The following is a 17,187-nucleotide window of genomic DNA, read 5'->3' as shown; positions in this document are numbered from 1 at the left end:
GGGTCTCTGGCTTAATGTGCTCTCTGGAGTTAGGCGATCCACTTGCAGGGAAGGGGCAGAGGAGCAGTTTTTATTATTCTTGATAGCAAGGCTCTTCTGCTCCATCTTGGCAAAGGCCCCCACAGTGGCTCTACTACAAACAAAAATGTCCAGATTCTTTGGAGCTCTTCTCACCAGGAAGTGAAGTCCTTTTATCTTCTCCATGTATGGGAGGGACTCGAGACTGTGTTGAGCAATGAAGGGTGGCAGAGTGACAGTAGCCAAGTTCTGAATGGTGAGGCTGTTTCTCTGATCTTTGCTAGGAGTCTTGAGCTTGGCATCTCACTGCCTAAGAAGCCCCACTACTCTGAGACCAGTGTGCTACAAAGGAGCCAAGCCACATGGGAAGACCGTATTTCCATACTCTATTGGCTGCTCCATGCTGAGTCACTCCAGCCAAGCTGCAGACACAAGTGAATACATATCTGGATGACTCCAGCCTTCAGTCCAGTCTTAGGATTCACACTTCCCAGTTGAGCCTTGGGCACTGTTGAACAGAGATTATTTGGCCAGCAGACTCAGAGAATCCATCTGCTGTCTAGATAACTCTTGTTTTGGCAGTTTTGGCCATTGAATCTAGGGCCTCATGTATGTGAGGGACGCACTTGACCACTGAGCTACACCTTTATCTAAAATGATTGTTTAAGTACAATATTTGAGATCATTCATTTGCAGTAATAAGTGTGGTAGTCATATATTTAGATAGATTAGCAGATAGGTGAATACATGAACAAAATATACTGGAAAGAAGATAAGGGAATACTAGGGTGAAGGGGAACATGAGGGTCATGGAACTGGAGAACAGTGGAGGGTCTGCGAAAAGGCTGTAAAGAAACAAGTTACTTGGTGTGCTGATTAAAAATAAATGCCATTTTAAAAAGGGAGTAAAGTAATGTCACAAAGGGCTGCATCTGAGACAATGCGTAAGGAACCATCTCCCGAAACAGAGCCACAGGACAGAAAGTAGTGGTTGTCTGGGCTGACGTGGACAAGAGGATGGTGATATGAAGTGATCTCTATACCAGAATAAATGGGAAAGGCGTTTAGTTGACCCCCAACCATAAAATTATTTTGTTGGCACTTCATAACTGTAATTTTTCTATGTTTATGAATTGTAATGTAAATATCTGATATGCAGGCTCTCTGATAGGTGACCTCCAAAAGGGCTGAGAACCGCTATTGCTGAAGCCAGGTGCTTCTGAAGACTCTTGAAGACAGTGGTTCTCGACCTGTGGGTCATGGCCTCTTTAGGGTTCCAATGACCCTGTCACAGGGGTTGAATATCAGATATCCTGCATGTCAGTTATTTACATTGCAATTCATAACAGCAGCAAAATTACAGTTATAAAGTAGCTATGAAATGGTTTTATAGTTGGAACCACAGTGCTAGGAACTATATTAAAGGGTCACAGCATTAGGAAGTTTGAGGACCACTGCTTTAGGATGTTAGAGCTCTTTGTTGAAATCAATATTAGGAAACTATAGGGCACCGGGCAGTGGTGGCACATGCCTTTAATCCCAGCACTTGGGAGGCAGAGGCAGGCGGATTTCTGAATTCAAGGCCAGCCTGGTTTACAGAGTGAGTTCCAGGACAGCCAGGGCTATACAGAGAAACCCTGTCTCAAAATAACAACAATAAAAAAAAAAAAAAGAAAGAAAGAAAAAGAAGAAAAGAAAGAAAGAAACTATCGGGCTGGGGGCATTGCTCAGTTGCTGGAGGATCTGGAGGATCTGCAGATCATATACAAAATCCATTTTCAACTCACAGCACAAAATATGTCCTAGTTTTGTTTCTAGATGTGGTGATAATATAAGCTGACTAAAACAGCATTGGGGAGGGTGGTTTATTCACCTCATAATTCCAGGTTACAGTCCCTCAGGGAAACCAAGGCCACAGGATTTGAAATAATCTAGTCATGTCACATCTACTGTCAAAGGCAGAGCAACATAAATGCATGCACACTTTCTTGCATGCACACTTTCTTGCCTCTCCAGTCTCAGTTTGGATTCTCTTGCCTAAGGGATGGTACTGCCCATAGTGGATCAAGTCTTCCCACATCAGTGAATTCAATAGGGGCAATCCCTCATGGACAGGCCCACAGACCAAGCCAGACTAGATAGTTCCTCACTGAGACTCACTTCTCAGGAAATCCTAGGTCTTATCAGGGTGACAATTATATCTAACCATCACAGCCTAAAACCTGATGGAACTCAGGATGTTTGAGTTCAGCCTGGGCTATATGAGACACTGAGACTTTTCTGGCATCATCTGTTTGCTTTCCCAGCTGCAACATGCCCTTATTTGGGTCAGTATAAGCTCAGATATGCTTTCCTAACCTGGGCACAGACAACACTATTTCCTCTTTAGACTGCATGCAGGCAGGCAGGCCTTTGAACTTTACAATACTGATGTTTGCAGCTCATTCACTTCTGATGAGCGATAAACACATTTCAACGGAAAAAAAAACGTCTCACTGAGATAGGGCTCAAGTTGAAAGCTGAAGAGTCTCCTCTGGGTCATAAATTTTGTAAAACTGTGCTTTTCATCTTTGAGTCTGTGTTTTCCAATTTACTGAATTTTATCGTTCTCCCCTTGAAATATAGCTCAAATGCCAGCAAATTGGAACCTCTTGTTTCTATACTCAACAGAGAGAAGCACTTATTGACTTGGAACTATTGGCTGTGTGGCCTGTTTTTATTGTGTAGATACCAAAGCTTTTAATTTTCTTCCCGCAGTGCTGTGATTCTCAACCTGTTTTGAATTACAAAGCTTTCCAGTCATTTGCTCCATTTCACAACAGTCTCCCTTCTCCAGAGAACTGTCAGAACTATTGAGAGTAAAAAGCCCTAAGATTCATTCCTTTTAGAGACTTGGGTCCTGACTTGAAATAAGCAGAGAAAACTGCTGCTCATGTGTGAATCTTGAATTTAATGGTTTTTTTCGTTTTTTTTTTTGTTTTTTGTTTTTTTGTTTGTTTTTTGTTTTTTTTTTTTCTGCAAAAATTAATGTACCACAATTAAGAACACATTCTTATCAGCTATTTCCCCTAAGTATGTCTTATGGGTACTAGCTCAGTGAGTGGAGACAACCATAACTCTCATTTCTCAACCGTAATTCTCATTTCCCAAGACATGCTTGCCCTTTCTGTAGGACATCCAATGTCTTTTTGAAGGTTCTTTGCACCTTGAGTTTTTTGTTTATCTTGAAGGGCTTATTTGGTTCAAAGGATAACCCCTTGTTAAAGGCCAAAGAAGGAAAGCAGTGTCTGGCTGGCTGCTGCTGGGAATGGCTGTGGACATCTCATGGTGTCTAGGCAGTTTTACTCTTAGCTTCACCAATTGGGCCTGACAATTCAGATGACTCAAATTTGAAATTCCACAGTCATACTCTTTGCTTTTTCGTTGTCCTATTTTGGTGATAGGCATGTGTCTGTTTATGCATCTTGCATATGTATAAGTGTGTGTGTGTGTGTGTGTGTGTGTGTGTATGTCCATGTGTTTGCAAATGCACGTAGAGGTCTGAGGTTGGTGTCTGGTTTCATCCTTAATTGGTTCTCCTCCTTATTCATTGAGGCAGGGTTTCTCAGTCAAACTCAGAACTTGCTGATATGGCTTATCCTGCTAGTCACCTTGCTCTGGGGATCCCTTGTTTCTGCCTTCTGAGGCTAGTATTATAGTCAGGCCTGGCATTTACATGAATTTATAGGATTCTAGATACACTGTCGAGCTATGTCTCCATTCCTCATAACCACATTCTTTTAGCTTATATTAGTGCATGTCAGCCAGTGTTAATGTTCCTATTCCCCGGCCATTTGACAAATCTGTAGGCATTTTTGGTTGTAGTAGTCTGGGGGTAGGCATACTAATGGCATCTTGTGAATAGAAACCAGGTTGCTCTTAAACATCCTGTGGTGGATAGGAGAGTCTCTTGCTTATAGTCCCAATACCCAAAGCCAGGGTTTGGCCCCACATGTCAGTAGCACTGTCTAAGAACTCTTTATCTAGTGATGCTTACCATAGTATAACCATTTCTGCTTCCAGTACTGGGTGAGGTTAGGTCTCAGTCCCAACTGCCGTGTCCACACCACCTTCGTTCTCACAACCTCTTTCTCATGTCATAATGCTTTCCAGGATGTCAAGCATCTGTTTGGCTGATCCATCTCAGCTTGGGCCATCCAAGGTAGTCACTGAGGTTCTGATGCTGATGATGCCCATCAACACAATCTCTGAGTCTGTTTCATCAGGAGGTTCCTGATGTCATTTACAGACTTACTCAGTGTATGTTAAGGACCATAAGAGATTCTTTGAAGTTTGGGGAGCAATTCTTATGTCACAGGCAATTCTGTAATCCTTCAATTTCTCTAAGCATTTGGGCACACAACATAGTTGAGACAGTTGCCTGAAGGAATCTTTACTGGAGCAAGATAATATCCAAAGACACTTGCTGGGCTTGCTAGACAGAGGAATAGCTGAAAATGCTCTTTGATTTAAAAATGTGTCTCTTTTTTTTGAATATTCTTATCCATTTATCCTTTTCTTATGTCCTGTGATGCTTGCAACTGTATCATATCCCTCTCCCCCTCAGAGTGCCAAAATGTTCAAAAATCAGGCAATTTACTACAGTTGGTTTAAGAAGGACTACTTTACTGTTCCTAGAACTTTGCAATTACAACTACAGCTCCCTGTGAGGCAAAGTGCTGGCAGACCTATATACTTTGGGCCCTAATCCAACAGAGGATATAGTATCAGAAGAAGGAAGAGTATACATGTCCTGATTTCTGTTAAACCTGGAAGTTGGATTCTAACTCCCTTAGGTGGAGGTACATGTGAGATACATTCAATGCCTCTGACCTCAACTCCTGATGTTCTTTGGAAATCATTGCAGACTTTTAGAAACTGGTTAGCTGTCATATCTAGATTAAAACGGCATCTGAAAATTGATACCTGCTTGTGTTCTATTAGGGGATAGATGTCTGGGGAGAAGGCAAAACAATATCCAGCTATCTCCATGTGTTGGTATGCTCCCTTAGGCTTTGATTCCAAGGGGGTTATCCCTGAGAGGCTTCATCTGGGGAGGAGAAAAATATAGGCACAGCCATACACTGTCCACCAAGGAGTGAGTAGACAGGCATGGAAACCTTGAGGGCTTCTGTAAGCTTCATGTGGGTAGTCAGGGCTATGGGACTTCTAGATTCCTAATATGTAGCTATGAGTCAGTGACACAGAGAGTCACTAACTCTCTCCCTTTTTTCTTTCTTCCTTCCTTTCTTTTTTTTTTTTTAATAAAGTTTTATTTATTTATTTTATGTGAGTACACTGTAGCTGTCTTCAGACACTCCAGAAGAGGGCATCAGATCTCATTACAGATGGTTGTGAGACATCATGTGGTTGTTGGGATTTGAACTCAGGACCTTTGGAAGAGTAGTCAGCACTCTTACCCACTTCCTCTTTTCTACACTGAGACTTCAGATCTCAAGATCCCAGCATCCTCTCATCTGTGAAGTGGGGAATTGCAGAAAGAGTTTGAACCCTGGGAAAAGGAAAGGAAATTTCAGGCATCCAATGGTGGTGTATGTGAAGGTTGCTAAAATCTTCAATGGGAAAGTTGATTCTTGAAATAAAATATGTGTGGGGTGGTGGTGTGAGATTTTGCCCTTCTATACAGAGTCTCTCTTCACCGATAACCTGGGTTATTTTAGCATGGCATCCTGAGTTCACTCATACGTCCTTTAGGACACTGATATGACCATACCCTCTGAGCGCTCTCTAATTCAAATCTTCCTTAACACTACATCATGATCCATGCTTCCTTCTGTATCCTTTGTGTCCTTCCTACTTCTACTACAGTTGGCATGTCATTTGTCTTCCCACTGTGCTCTCATTATTCAGGGATCAAAAATTCAATGATAATTAATGAAGATCAAATAAACCTATTCATGATGGAAAGAAATCTTCATTAGGTTCTTGTTTGAGAACAAATACCTTATGACTTATGACCGAGAGTCTGAAAAATAATGTGCACTTCGGTCAGGTACATTGATCTGAAGAGATGTGAAAGTTATCATTAATTAGTAGGAGGGGTCCCTAGGACAAGTTTAGGGTCTTTAACATGTGGGGCATTTGAGATAAGACTGAGCCTCTAGCTTTAAGACTAAGATGTTCCATTTGCTAGTAGAACAAGAAAGCAGGCAGCTTTTGGTTTTAATTCTCCTTTTGACTTAAAGTTTATCTGCCTTCCTGTGAATCTGCCCATCTTACATCTATTTGGTCCTTGGCTTGTGGCAGATAGGGTGTAAAGAAGACTCAGATAAAACCTGTACCCTCACTTGTTTGTCGTCTAGTAGATGTTGAAGCCTTTCTCCATATTTGTCTGATCATGTTTTGTGGTAAGGCACTCTGAAGCTGTGAGGCTGTCACTTTCAATTATTTCTTAGTTGCAGTGTATCAGGAAATGTAGTTTTCAGATGTGTGCCAGGCAGTGGGAGGGAAGAACCAAACGAAAGCCAGAATTCTGATCTTGACTCCAGTCCCACGAGAGAGACAGCCGATTAGCACCCCGCACATGGTGTGGAGTGGGCAGATTAAGCTGAGCTCAGAAGTCTGTCTCATACCAATGCCTACATTTTACAAAATCTTAGAAAACGTTCTGCAGTCGTGTAGTTGTCTTTACTGACCACTAGAGGTCAGCACTTTAAAAAGTAAACGGGCCACGTTACATTCCGTTCCCCTCAAAGTAAGCCTTGAAACAAACGCAGAACAATTTTTGAAAATCCCATTTAGGTTAGGGAGGAACATTCCCAAAGGAACAGTGTTCTCTCTGACATGTTGGAGCCTTAAACTCGACATGCTCTACTCGTTGCTGACTGAGTGCTCATTGTTCTTTACTACCAACCTCCATGTGAGAGATGAACAGAAACTATAGTCCTTGCAGCTGGGGGACTTGTATTTTTTATTTTATTTTTACTTTATTTTTATTTTATTTACAATCTAGTTGCTGCTCACCTCCAGGTTAGTTGAGACTGCTGGTCTTTCTATGGCGTGGGCCTCCCCTTTCACCTTCTTCAACCCTTCCCCTAATGAAACCATAGGGGTCCCCAACTTCAGTCCAATGGTTGGGTGTAAGTATCTTCATCTGTCTCTGTCAGCTGCTGGTTGGGCCTCTCAGAGGACAGCCATGTTAGACTCCAGTCTGTAAGCACATGACACATGGCATCAGTAATAGAGTCAGGCCTTGGTGCCCCCTTCCCCCCATGAGATGAATTCTAAGTTGGCCTGGTCACTGGACTACCTTTCCTTCAGTATTTTCTTCATTTTTGTCGATGTAGTTCTTTTAGACAGGAGCAATTCTGAATCAAAAATTTTGACTGTTGGTTGGTAACCCACCCCCTCCACTTGAGGCCCTGTTTATCTACAGGAGGTGGACTCTTCAAGTTCCCTCTCCCTACTGTTGGGATAAGGCAACCCTGTTGAGTCCTGAGAGTCTCTTACCTCCCAGGTCTCTGGTACTTTCTAGAGGGTCTCCCCACCTCCCACACCTGGCTACATATTTCCACTCATTCTGTTGGCCCTCTAGGCTTCTCTCCTGTTCCCCCCGTACCTGATCTTGTTCCCTCTTTCCCCTTTCCCTTCCCTCTTGAACCCAGGTCCCTCCTTCCCTATACATCCCACAATTATTTTCTTCCCCTTTCTAAGTGGCATTGAAGCATCTTCACTTGGGCCTTTCTGATTGTTTAACTTCTTATGGTCTGAAGGTTTTATAATAGGTACTTTGCACTTTTTGGTTAATATCCACTTACTAGTGAGTACATACCTCACATGTCCTTTTGGATCTGGGTTATGCCCCTCAGGATGATATTTTCTAGTTCCATCCATTTGCTTGCAAAATTCATGATGTCCTTGTTCTCAATAGCTGAATAGTATTCCATTGTGTAGATGTACCACATTTTCTGTATCCATTCTTCAGTTGAGGGACATCTGGGTTGTTTCCAGTTTCTGGCTATCACAAACAAGGCCACTTAGAACATAGTGGAACACATAGCCATGTGGCATGGTGGGGCATCTTTTGGGTATATGTCCAAGAGTAGTATTGCTGGGTCTTCAAGTAGATCTACTTCCAATTTTCTGAGGAACCTCCAGATTGATTTCCAGAGTGGTTGTACCAGTTTGCAATCCCACCAGCAATGGAGGAGTGTTCCTTTTTTTCCCCACATCCTCACCACCATGTGATTTCACTTGAGTTTTTAATCTTAGCAATTTTGATTGATGTAAGGTAGAAACTCAGGGTTGTTTTGATTTGCATTTACCTGATAACTAGGGACTTTCAACATTTCTTTAAGTGCTTCTCAGCCATTCTAGATTTTTCTGCTGTGAATTCTCTGTTTAGTTCTGTATCTGATTTTTAAACTGGGTTGTCTTTTTGGTGGGGTTAACTTCTTGAATTCTTTATATATTTTGGATATTAAACCTGTATCGGATGTGGTGTTAGTGAACATTTTTCCCCAATCTGTAGGTTGCTGATTTGTCCTATTGGCTATGTCCTTTGCCTTACAGAAGCTTTCCAGTTTCATGAGGTCTCATTTATTAACTCTTGATCTTAGAGTCTAGCCAATGGAGCTTGGTTGAGGAAATTTCCCCGTTCCAATGAGTTCAAAGTTCTTTCCCACTTTCTCTTCTATTTGACTTAGTGTATCTGGTTTTATGTTGAGGTCCTTGATCCACTTGGACTTGAGCTTTGTACAAGGTGATAGATATGAGTCTATCTTCACAGTTTATATACAGACTGCCAGTTAGACCAGCACCATATATTGAAGATGATTTCTTCTTTTCATTTTATTGTTTTGGCTCCTTTGTTAAAGATCAAGTGTCCATACCCGTGTGTATTTATTTCTGAGTCTTCAGTTACATTCCACTGATTGTCCTGTCTGTCTCTGTACCAACACTATGTGTGTGTGTTTTAATCACTATTGCTCTGTAGTACAGCTTGAGGTCAGGGATGGTGACTTCCCCAGAAGTTCTTTTTTTTTTTTTTATGTGGTTTAGTAATTTATTTCAGGAGACTGCTGGATCATGGATCTCAGGAATTGTTATTACCATGACTCAATTGTACCTTCCTCATAGACCTGTTGGGCTGACTTGAACAAGATGGACATGGTTGTCATAAACTTGGTAATATCATAAACTCAAAAAGTCCTTCCCCAAAGAGTACATATTTCAGCTACCACGACAATCACATGTGTCTTTTCCTAACCTTGATGTGTCATACATTTACTTAAATATTGTTTATTTATTTAAGTATTTATTTAAATATTTTCAAAACTCAAGCTCTTCATTATAACATCATTGATCTATGGACAAATGATGTGCTTGAGACCATTATAATACCCATAAAATATTGGATTAATTTCTTTTTTCATAAATTTATTTTTAATAGATTTTATAGCATTTCATGATTTTTGAAAAAATGAGGATTAATTATTTTATACTATTGTAACTCCTTTACCATTGAATAGAGAGAAAACACGAGAGGCAAATTTTTAGAAATGAAGGTATCTGTTGAAAGCACCCTCAATATGGCAATATGGCCACAAAGTTGAGAAGACCAGCCTTAGTCTATGGTGATCTGATAGGATATGAGGGATTATTTTAATCTTCTTGTATCTGTTGAGGCCTGTTTTGTGACTAATTATATGGTCAATTTTGAAGAAAGTACCATGAGATGCTGAGAAGAAGGTATATCCTTTTGTTTTAGGATAAAATATTCTATAGATATCTGTTAAATTCATTTGGGTCATAACTTCTGTTAGTTTCACTATGTCTCATTTTGTTTCTGTTTCTATGATCTGTCCATTGATGAGAGTGGGATGTTGAAGTCTCCCACTATTATTGTGTGGGTTGCAATGTGTGCTTGCAACAAGTTTAAGATCTGTATGACAAGAATGTCAAGTCTTTGAAGAAAGAAATCAAAGAAGACCCATATGTTGAGAGGTCTTTGAAGCCCTTATATCTGAGTGACAGAATGAAGAGGAATTGGAAATGTCTACTGTAGAGTTAGTTCTAGCATGTACTTTTCAAGCCCATCAACAAGAGTCAATGGGGGTAACTGGTGTTTGTGAGCACATTTCTCATAGATGCAGTGGGAAAGCCATCATTTCTCCCACTCCCTTTACCTGAGATTCTACCACTTAAAAGAATCAAGAATATATGGGGATCTAGAGATGGCTCAGTGCTTAGTAGTACCTGATACTCTTCTAGAGGACCAGAATGGTTCCCAGCAACCATATTGGGATACTTACAACTCTTTGTAACTCTAGATCTGAGAGAGAGTAACTCCAACAAGCTTGGTAGTATCTGTGGCACTTTTAAATAATAATCATAATCATAATCATAATCATAATAGAGATAAACTATCATAAAGCCCTAAGAACTTCCACTTCAAGTACCCACTTCAAGTTGCCAGTGACTTCTTGCTCCCTTTCAATGGCTCCTTCCAGTGGAGAGAGTAGAAATTCCTCCTTCTGGCCATTGGCAAGAGGATCATGGTCTAGCATCACTTGGCTTTGGGTCACTATTTGGAATGAGCTATCACTGTCATCTGCAGGTATGGTGTGTCTTGGGTGCTATGAACTTCTCCTGGGTTAAAGTAGATTTTTGTCCACTCTAAAGCTAGATGAGGACACATGGGTCTAGACCTGGAGGCAAGTGCTAAGAAGTTTCTTTTAGAATTCATTTAATCATTAACACCAGTTTTACATAAATATATATGCAGAGCTCCAGTGATGCACAGGAACATTGCTGGGAATAGCTCTCAATCGGGAGTTGAGTACTGCAGCAAGAACTGTTTGGGTAAGTTAGTGTGTGTGTGTGTGTGTGTGTGTACTAGCCCATTCCCATTGGCTGCTCTTTGGATAAGCATCAGCCACCACTGGCTCTCCTTAACACTATTGGTGTTTCCTATATCTTCCAAATAAATTGCTTACATTTGAATCCTTGCCTCAGGCTGTAGGTTTAGGGGATGTTAGTGAAAACAGCCACTTTAACACGTATAAACACATTTGGCTTTTGGAAGGATTATTGTGAAATTTTGACCCTACCATTGCAGTGTCTGCCCAATGAGTTCATACACAAAAAGGCAGTCACATCCTGTTTACCCCTAGTTGAAGAATTCGAGTACCTTGTCCAAAGTCACACGATGATAGCTGAAGTTTTATCTCTGTTTCTATCCAGTTTCTCTTATGCCTTCTCTGATCCAGCTAATTCTGGCAGCTTGAAAACTCTTTTGAGGCTGGGGAAATGGCTCAGCGAGTAAAATTACTTGCAGCATAATCACAAGATCGAGTGCTGAATCCCTAGAATCTATGTAAAAGCCAGGTGTGACCCTGCATGCCTATATAACCTCAGTGCTGGGGGAGGGAGCCTTGGAGACAGGTGTGTTCCAGAGATCAGCTGGTCATCCAGCCTGGCTGAAATGGAGAGGTCTAAGGCTAAGTGAGAAACTCTGTCTCAAAAAGTAAGGTGGAAAGAAAGACACTTGGAAGACACCAAGTGTCAACTCACAGAGCACACACATGCCTCCCTCCACAGGTAGGTTCACTTCCACAGATGGAATCAGCCAGCCATCACACATGGATTCTCCTAGGTGAAAGAGTGCCTTCTTACTAGATATTATATGCATTGACCTTCTGTAGGCTACCCAGATTCCCACTATAGCTTTGCAGATGAAGTCTAGGCAAACAGATTAGATTAGGTGAAGAGAAATACTGGACACTCAGGAGAATACTTGCAATTTATCTTAAACTAAATGATTGTTATTGTGTAATCTGAGATTTGCAAATGAGTTTCCTGAGTTTTATCTGGAAGTCCTCCTAAGGGGACTCTGATGGGCAGCGAGTTCTTGTGTGTATGTCTTTCTTTTAATTGGATATTTTCTTTATTTACATTTCAAATGTTTTTCCCTTTCCAGGTCTCCTCTTCAGAAACCCCCTATTCCATCCCCCCTCCCCTGCCTTTATGAGGGTGCTTCCCCACCCATCCACCCTCCCACTCCAGTCTTTCCACCCTGGCATTCTCCTACACTGGGGTATCCAATATCCTAAGGCTCAAGTGCCTCTCCTCCCACTGATGTCCAACAAGGTCATCTTCTGCCACATTTTCTGCCAGCACCATGGGTTGCTCCATGTGTATTCTTTGGTTGGTGGTCCAGTCCCTAGAAGCAACTGTTGACACTGTTGCTCCCTCCATGGGGCTGCAAACCCCCTCAGCTCCTTCAGTCCTTTCTCCAACTCCTCCACTGGAACCCTCCCTCCCCTCCGCAGTCCAATGGCTGGCTGTGAGCATCTGAGCATTCGCCTCTGTATTTGTCAGTCTCTGGCAGAGCCTCTCAGGAGACAGCCCTATCAGGCTTCCATCAGCAAACATTTCCCAGCATCCACAATAGCATCCAGGTTTGGTGGCTGTATATGGGATGGATGCCCAGGTGGGGCAGTCTCTGGATGGCCTTCCTTTCAGTCTCTGCTCCTTGTGAGTGTATCTTGACCTACAGATGCATACTCCACTGTGTCCTGACAACTCATACATTTAACCAACCATTTATTGTTTGGCAATAGTCTGAACTTCTGGGCTGCCTGGGTAGCTACACCTCTACTTCTGAATGCAGTAAGACCTGGGTATTTTCTAGAAAGCCTTTACAGTTCCCTAGTATTGTCTCATAGTGATTTCATTATTAGCAGATGAGCTGCTCTGAGGCTGGGTGGGACTAGATCAGACAGCCTTTTCTAGTACAGTACAGCCCAGACAGCACCCCACTCAGTCTTGAGAAAGACTGGTAACATTTGCTCAGCTACAACCTCCCCAGAGTTTATAGTTTTTCTGCTCCTACAGCTCTCAGATCATTTCCTGGGATTCTGATGAGATGCAACAAGTTTTTATTTTAAGAAATTCTGCCACCCCTTGATGGCAATAGAGCACAGCCACAGACTCTCTTCCTGCTACGGCTCATAAACCCTTTGCCATCTGACAAACCCATTGGTTCTGAGTTCTGAGTGACATCATGCTATGGCTAACCCACTGAGTTTATGGTTCCGGACCAATAAAAAAGAAAACAGAATAAAATGATGCCAACTCAAGGCTAATTTTCTTTTCCATTCAAGCTAGAATGGGGTGACTTTAAAAAAAGTCACTTACAAACTCTGATTATTTTGCCTCATTCTTTCTTTGAAGAATCCTCTGGGATAAAAATCCGGATATGTCACCAGGAAATTTTAGGGTGATGTCATTTCACACTTCAACCCACAATTTTAAGGGGTTTGTTTTCATCTGTCTCCTTACAAAATTTCTTCTGCAGTTCTTTGGAAATAAAATAGCTTGCAATTACCTTACACTCTAGCAGTTTATGTAAAGAAAAAAGCATTACATACAAGAAGTAAAATGGTTTTAGTATGATAATAAATTGAAAATATAGGTCAGAAGGTAGAAATAAAGCTTTTTAATTACTTTTTTTTTTTTTTTTTTTTTTTTTTTTTTTTTTTTACTTATTCTAGTCAAGCTTTCTCTATACACAGGCACACATTTATTTTGACATGGGATCATTGCTGAAGATATCATCCAGTAACCATTGTTCAGTTAATATTTCATGATCATCTGCAGTGCCAATGTATTTCCAACCTCCTTTTTAATATCCGCCCTCTGTTGGAGGGAGGAATCACAGTCCATTTAACACATATTCTATTATCAGACACCCAGGCTATTTCTCAAATTTCCATTTTACACGCTTTATTGTTGTAAGACTCTGTAATTAAATCTTTGCAAATATTATTAATTACTTTCTTGTAGTAAGTTCTTAGAAACAGGAGGCTTTGCAGTTTGTATATTTTAGACTAAGAATAATATATCTGTAGCAAGAGGGAATTGGGGTAAGACAGTTTTCTTATTGTTTTTTTGAACAATTTCAGGGTGGGTTCATGTCTACTGGAGGCTGTTATGAGGGAACTGTTGTCCAACTGTGGAATATACCTATACAAATGTCACTTAGGAGCAGGTTCCAGGCCAAAAGGAGATTTTGGATCCTGAGAAGGCTCTGTCTGTTGGGAATTGGTTCTAATGATTTGTCTTATTTTAGCTCCCAAAATTTTAGCTTCCAGACCTGAGGTTTCTATTGATAATAAAGAATTGCCATTCTAATGGTTGGGCAGGGAGGCAGGGCGGGACTTTTAGATGGCACTGGCAAGGGACCAAGAGTGAGGGGAAGAAGAAGAGAATTACCATTGATGGGGAAGGAGAAAGATGGAACTTAAAGGCCCTCTGGCATGTAAGAATCTGAGAAAGTAGCCCTAGGGGCCACTTTCCCAGATTGGGTCTAGGATAGCAGAGATGAAATATCGATTTTAAAAGATGTTAACTCAGAAATACTGGAGGGGAGTGTTTGCTAGCTGCGGGAGGCTGGGGTAGGGGTGAGAGTGGGAGTGGGAGTTAAGAGTGTCCAACCTTTGAGCTAGTCAAGACAAAATTATCTAGCATGTGAGTGTCTTTCATCCGCGAATCCAGGGAGCTCTTGGGCGGGTACAGTGCCGTGTGACCCTCTGGGAGCCGAAGCGGTTTAACTAATTAGCCCCTACATCTGTCAGCATGCCAACATTGTAAAGACCTGGTTCTCAACTGGGGACAGTTTCTTACCCAGGGACATTTGACACTCCTGATTGTTATGAGCCAGAAGACGTTCCTCTGTCTCTATGCTAGGGGGTGTTTCCGGGCATCCTATAATGTGCCGATATCCCCTCACAACATGAATGATCTGTTCCAAAGCCATCAGTACCAAGGTTGAGAAACTCTGATACAGGAAAAGAAAAGCATAAGTGTGTCTCTTGGGAACCACAGTATGACAGTGGAAAATTTCCTACATTTTTTTTCTTTCCTGAGACACTTCACTTGTATAACACATTTGATGTGTTTTGGAGCTGACCTGCCAATGCCAACTGGGGTGTACATACGGTCTGTGGAGAGAATGTTCGTTCCTATTTGCCCTTGCCTTCTGTCAGGATTAGATCTGAGAAGGACACACAAGTTCATGCTTCCTATAGATGGGGCTGTTTTGCAGAGAATTCCGAGTGCGTGTGCTTTTACAGCCATAACAATGTAGTGATTTGAAACTCTCTTTTAGATTCTGCTTGGCATGGGGCCTTTGGAGCCCGTCTTTGTTCTTTGCACAGAAAAAGGCAGATGGTAGATTGCTGCCCTTCATTGTTTTCAGAGCACCGTTGTCTGGCCACACTGAGCATGCAGGCCTATAGGCAGCAGTTAGAACCTCATTCACTAAGGCATAGCAGTGGGCACATTTCTGGGTTTCCTGTCTCTGATGGATGTGGACTGTCATCTAATTCATGTGGGCCAAAAAGCAGTGTTTTTTTTTTTTTTTTTGGATTCAGAATCCCTGAATGCTCCCTCTACTGCTCGCTGTCCCCGAGCGTTTAAAAGAGGACTCCCAGAAGGGATATTGGCAAAGCCCTCTGTCTCCACAAGGCTGCCACACAGTATGTCCATGCAAATTCCTGGTAAACAGAGCTGAATTGCTCTATTTGCTGCGGACTGCATCTCTTCGGAAGCCTTGAGCAACAGCAGAAAGGTTCACTGTGCCCCCTGCAGGGCATTTTAGGAACTTTAGCGTAGGAAGTGATCTAAGAGGGGAGCCTTCGGCTCTCTCCTACTCTCCTGACTTCTCTGCCCATCTTCTGCTCCTTTGAGGAAACCTATTTCTGGGCACCATGTCACTCGGAATCCTTTGTCTCCTGGAGCTGTTGGCTTTGACCAATGGGGCACAAGCAGGACAGAGCAGAAGAATCGTTGAAAGGAAGTCTTGCTTCCTGCTTCTGTGTGGTTGTGGTAATACCTCTGGTGGCACAGTCCCTTTTCTAAATGTTCAGTCATGTGCACCCTCAGTCTCCTCCTGGCTTCTAAGGTGTCTGACATTGCTTAAGCTTCAGATATCTCAAGGTCATTGCCTGATACTTTTTACCCCACCCACACCTCAGAATCAAATTTCTTCATTCAAGTCTCCATAGAGAAATATTTTAGAGTGTGCTCCGCTACTTCTTGTTTGTTCCCCAAGTAATATATGCTCAGAAGTCAGAGACCTTAGTTTGTGGTCCCAAGAGATGTTGACTTTCTGCATTCTCAAACACCAGGCCCCCAATATGTCCAGCTTTCCTTTTTTAATGTGGGAGCTGGGTGTGGTACTCTATAGAAGTTAGAATGCATTATGTCACTAACATGGATCCTTTTTTTAAAAAAAAATAAAATGAGGTACATATTACAAACACCCTTCACGAGGCCATTCACAAAGGGTCCATTTAGTAAATGGTTGCTACTAGTATCTGTAGGTTGTTGTTCTCTCTCTCTCTCTCTCTCTCTCTCTCTCTCTCTCTCTCTCTCTCTCTCTCTCTCCCACCCACACACACACACACACACACAGGAAATCTTGCAAGAATGGTAGTTCATAAGCTAAGGTGGCTTTTCAGTGCTGGTGTTATGTTCTCCAAGGAATAAACTGCATATACTCTGCCATGTGATTCCATAAAGAGATTAATCTTAAAGGATGCCTCCTAATGCTCTTTAAAAATCAGTATTAAAGAGAATCGCTGACTCTTCTAAGTAACTGAGGTGAACACATCAGAGCTTTCAGGGAGAAGAAGGAAGCTTGTTGAGAGTGACATTATTTCGTTTAAAGTATCAGTGGAGGCCAAGACCATGACAGACTGTAGGGCTGGGTCATTACAGATGCCAGGTCACAGGGTATGAAGCACCCAGTTAATTCTGGACAAATGTTATAGAGAGTCAGATTATTTCAGAGAAAAGAAATTCTAGTGATACACATATTGTGCATCATACAGAAAAAAGGGAGTTTTGACTGTGTATGGAGACATCTGATTGCCAATAGCCAATAATTCATTGTTTAGACTTGACACCTTTATTTTCTATTGAGAAATGATCTTGTTCAAAACCTGGGACCAGAAGTTCAATTATGTGGGAATTATACCAGCTCCAGGGGTGGATGTGACACAGTCACAACCAAGGTTCATCCCTTTGGCCAGAGACTGGTTAAGGGACCAGTCATAGTCAAATGTCAGTCAGATCTTAGCCTTCTGCCAGAATTAGTGCCTT

The 17,187-nt window shown here is 41.8% G+C and overlaps 1 protein-coding gene across 1 annotated transcript in view; it reads right to left on the bottom strand.

The window, feature by feature from the left end:
- Positions 1-7,152, bottom strand: part of Cc2d2a (coiled-coil and C2 domain containing 2A) — a 95,629-nt gene extending 88,477 nt beyond the window's left edge. The window contains exons 1-2 of the mRNA XM_031342130.1: positions 7,042-7,152; positions 5,478-5,569 (exon numbers count right to left, since the gene is read on the bottom strand). The gene's annotated coding sequence lies outside the window, so the exon portion shown is untranslated. The remainder of the gene's footprint in view (positions 1-5,477; positions 5,570-7,041) is intronic.
- Positions 7,153-17,187: the final 10,035 nt, after the last annotated feature.

Source organism: Mastomys coucha, unplaced genomic scaffold, assembly GCF_008632895.1.
Source record: "Mastomys coucha isolate ucsf_1 unplaced genomic scaffold, UCSF_Mcou_1 pScaffold22, whole genome shotgun sequence".
Taxonomy (NCBI): domain Eukaryota; kingdom Metazoa; phylum Chordata; class Mammalia; order Rodentia; family Muridae; genus Mastomys; species Mastomys coucha.
This window is presented reverse-complemented; position numbering and strand designations above follow the sequence as displayed.